Source organism: Triticum urartu, chromosome 2 (genome assembly GCF_003073215.2).
Source record: "Triticum urartu cultivar G1812 chromosome 2, Tu2.1, whole genome shotgun sequence".
Classification (NCBI taxonomy): Eukaryota; Viridiplantae; Streptophyta; class Magnoliopsida; order Poales; family Poaceae; genus Triticum; species Triticum urartu.
In genome coordinates, this window is record NC_053023.1 from 86,614,885 (window position 1) to 86,619,403 (window position 4,519).

The 4,519-nt window shown below is 42.2% G+C and overlaps 1 long non-coding RNA gene across 2 annotated transcripts; it reads right to left on the reverse strand.

Moving 5' to 3' along the window:
• Positions 1-534: 534 nt before the first annotated feature.
• Positions 535-3,680, reverse strand: LOC125536025. 2 transcript variants are annotated; one of them, XR_007294889.1, is made up of 4 exons: positions 3,195-3,680; positions 2,126-2,237; positions 1,834-2,026; positions 535-1,699 (listed from the first exon to the last, which is right to left on the reverse strand). It is a non-coding gene; the product is annotated as an uncharacterized LOC125536025 (long non-coding RNA). The 2 variants fall into 2 exon arrangements; XR_007294888.1 differs by having other exon boundaries at positions 1,857-2,026; positions 3,195-3,679.
• Between the last annotated feature and the right edge of the window lie 839 nt (positions 3,681-4,519).

Here is a 4,519-nt window from a genome sequence, read left to right on the forward strand (position 1 = left end):
TTCTACAGAAAGAAGAGAGTCACAACTCTTGCTTAACCCTGGTTTGTATTATGATGCTTGTATGACTTATTTTTATTTATAGAGTTGTGTTGTGATATCTTTCCGTGAGTCCCTGATCTTGACCGTATTTCCGTGAGTCACAACCTTTCATGTTATCTCCATACTTCTACAGAAAGAAGAGAGGTTATCTCCATACTTCTACAGAAAGAAGAGAGTCACAACTCTTGCTTAACCCTGGTTTGTATTATGATGCTTGTATGACTTATTTTTATTTATAGAGTTGTGTTGTGATATCTTTCCGTGAGTCACAACCTTTCATGTTATCTCCATACTTCTACAGAAAGAAGAGAGTCACAACTCTTGCTTAACCCTGGTTTGTATTATGATGCTTGTATGACTTATTTTTATTTATAGAGTTGTGTTGTGATTCTTTCCGTGAGTACCTGATCTTGACCGTACACATTTGCGTGCATGATTAGTGTACGACTGGATCGGGGGCGTCACAACCTTTCATGTTATCTCCATACTTCTACAGAAAGAAGAGTCACAACTCTTGCTTAAATTTAATAGCTGCGAGCCAGGGTCCTATTTTCATTCTCCATGACTTCAAAGTTGCTTCTATCAATCAGAATCATATAGGAAACAAACAAAATACATGGATCTAGTTTGAAGTTCCAAAACTATACATCATCGGCAACATAATATAACTGAAACAGAAATACTTTACATATAGATCATTCCGTAATCACAAAGCTAATCATTGAGAAGCACATATATCTTACATTCCTTTCAATCCTTAGGACCAGCCAATTAAAGTTGACTCTCCTTAGTAATTGGCACCTGACCTGACAAATGAAAAATAAAATTAGTCAACGATGTGATGCCAAAAGTAATAGGATAATACAATCAAGAAACAATAGCGAGCCATGGGGAGTAGGATGTAAGCACCATGACACTGCAATCAGCACACACCTTAATCTTAACTAGAAAAGGGTGGAAAACACATTTGGTTCTATCACACAATCTCAGACAAAACATGTTCACTTCCAGAATTTCAGTGGCTCCATCTAATTATAGAAAGGGTTGCTGTACTAATGAACATGGGAATGTCAATGTACTAAACTATGGCCACCCATGAGAATCAGCGCTTCAAAGTTTAATAGCAAGTATACCTTATTAAACAGCAGATAATCAGCTTCAGAATTCACATAAACATTAGCTACTGTCATTTTGCGTTTTCGGAAAAAACCTACAAACACGCAGGCCTGCACATTGAACTCACATGGCTAGTTTTCTACTTGATGTTATAGGGTAGCAGAGACTAAAAGTTCAATTTTCAGTGGTTAAAAGCACCCTGTTGGGCAACCTGAAGTGCCCAGAGCAGTGTAAACTAATAACCTTTCTGCAACTAAAACAAGCATAGGTAACCCTGCTCTCAGCTATACGTTGTGTCGAATTGAAAAAATACTATGCATATACAGAGCGCACATAGACAAATAATAAAAAAAGACTATTATATCAGAATGGGAAGAGGAAAACACAGGGCATCATTGTAGTGCTGAAGATCCTGCGCTGCCTGCGACGTGCACGGTCGCCATGGCCGCGAGCTAGGGTTCCGGGCGCGAGGAGGGAGGGACGGACGGACGACAGCTCGATTGCCATGGTGTTTCATGATAAGAAGGTCCATCGGCTGAGTTATCTGCAAGCACAAGCACATAATTTGCTGCATCACACACCAAGCTATTTTGTATAGCTAAAGACGGGTTTATACAAAATCATGAAACTGGACAAATAAAAAATTATATTTGGGGGTATAGGATTTTTAGAAATCACATGTGTTGAAATGTGCAGCTCACTTTGATCTGAAGCTATTCCGGTGTACCATGTTCTTTAAGAATCTCTGTAGGGACATAATCTCAACTGTATTGTGTTTAGCAGCAAGAGGGACACTCAATATATCCATTCTGGGTGTTCCAAAAACTGAAAATGTCGGAAATCAGATAGAAACGATCTGTAGAAATGTCCCCTGAAAAATAAAAGTGAAATGTCATCACAAAGTACTCTAGTAGTAAGAAAAAGGCAAACGTCCTCTAGTAGTAATGAGGTTGTAAAGAAAGTTTGGTACCTTAGCTGGTTGTGGTTCAGGCCCAATCGAGAGCTACGTCGAGGGAATTGCTAATGCTTCCATCTGCCTGAACCTTTAGCACAAAGCTATGGATTTGCCATTGGAGATGAACCTAGCAGAGTAGATTGTAAGAAATGGAACAAATCAAGAGGAGTGAAGGAAAAAAATCTGGCATAACAAGAGTAGTGAAGGAAACAAATCTGGCATAATTTATTCTATAAGATGTCCGTAAATTCAGACAAAAGATACCAACTTTGTTCCCTGAGGTGGACTGAAATAAACCATATGACCAAGACACCTGGTTCATCCTGAATTATGGAGTGAAGAAAAAAGTTGCCCTATACAACCATCAGAGTTCATGACAGTACAAAAGAATAAAAAACTAAAATTGTTGCATCATATAGCTTGCATAGCAGATAGAGAATACAACAAATACAAATTCCAAATTAGAGGAATTGTTCAGTTTTGTTTTGCGGGAGCGCATATAGGTGCAACTAATACATTTCTTAATGTCCCATATAAGAAGAAATACTATAAGAAGTTCATAGGACTAAACCAAAACACCAAACACCATAGTTGATCAAAGCATAAAGTTGACCATTCTTGCTCCTGTTTCCAACATGCAGTTGGCTACCACATGGCTCTAAGCCCAATCTAGCCTACAGGATAAAGATTATGTCCTTTGGAAGCAGATTAGACTGAAAATGCTTTGCTTGTGCTATTGGATAAATGAACCTAACTGAACACCATGCAAAATCTAGGAGTATTACTGAACCTAACTGAAACACATGCCAAATCATTCTCTTGATGCCCATTTACTCCTAGGAGTACTACTGAACCTAACTGGATTTTGGAGCATTTACAAAACCTAGGAGTACTACTGAACCTAAGTGCATGTTTGGTGTACTAAACATAGGAATTGAGTGTTTGTACTGCATGGATGCAAATCAAAGGAGCTGGAGCTGCGTGCTTGTACTCCATAGACGTTTTATGAACTCTATAGTCCATGGAAAATGAACATAGCCGCAAACTAATAAAAACAAAGCAGCAGAGGAGAGGACGAGCTCACCTACGAGGTTGTAGCCAAGGCAGTAGCACAGCTCGTCGCCGCAGCTGAGCTCCGAGCGCTGCCTCCATGCCCCGGCCTCTTCCGCGCGCTGGCCTCTTGCGTCCGACCTCCTCCGAGCGCTGCCTCCTAACAGCCACCGGATCCGACGCGCCCGGACTCGCAGCCAACGGATTCGGCGACCGCGATGTGGCGCCCATCCCCCCCGACACGGTTGACCACGGCTCCGGCGACCGCGGCGAGAACCCGTGGAAGCACGCGCACACGCCGGCGCCCTCCCTCTCTGGTCGCTTCCTCCACAGCGCGTAGGGTAGGTGGCGGTGATGGCGTGGCGGCGGCGGATGGGCAGGGAGGATGGCTGGCGGGGAGTGATGGCTAGGGTTCAATCGCGGTTCGAGGAGGTGGGTGGCGGCGGCGGCGATGCGGGTGGGAGGATAGGAGGCGCGCGGGAGGGAGGGAGAGAGGAGGAGGCGGCTAGGTCTCCACCACAGGAGCGCCCCCCTTTTATACCCCCACGACGCGAAATGACCGGAATGCCCTGGTGGAGGTAAGGTATTTCTATACTATTCTTCTATATAGTGTACCAGTTTTGAAAGTTTGATTTCATGCATCAAAATGCATTCCTAGCCGTTCATTGGGCTCCATCCGACGGCTTATAATGCATGGATTCGCTGCTGCAGTAGCATCAGTGTTTTCTGCGTCACTCTAGAAGCATCTAGGACCCCACTGCATGTCAGTTCTTTTGAGCAAACAGAGTCACGCCATGCCATAGTCGAATCGCCTGGAGCAGTGCAAACTGATTTACTAAAGACGCCCACATAATAAAAAAGGTAAACAAATCAAACCAGTGTATAGCGCACATATGAACCTGTCTCACGTGCAATTCTAGGTGGAAAGTTGTAGTGAATGCTACAGTAAAACATAGCCATAGGTAGAGGAGGCACTACCTGAACCTAGGTACGTACATACATATTAACCTGTTTTTTTTAAATGCATTTTGAACGTGTGTTAAAATGTGAAAAAATACCAAATAAAATTTCACGCTTACATCTTCACAATACATATGCGCGATACAAAGTTTAACAAAAAATGTCTTTTTATTTTGCGTCCGTATAAAAGACAAATTCCAGTGCTTCTAAGTAGCATTTTACGACATGTTGTTTTTTCTTTTTTGCACATGCAAAAAATTTTGTTTCTCCGTGAAAGTTTCTGTGCACAGATAGAACATGGAGATATACACGGGCAGCTTTTTTTTTTGAGGATTTAGAAATGTGTTTCCAAGGCGAGTTCATATGTACCCTGGTTCTTTTATATATTTTCCGCAATAT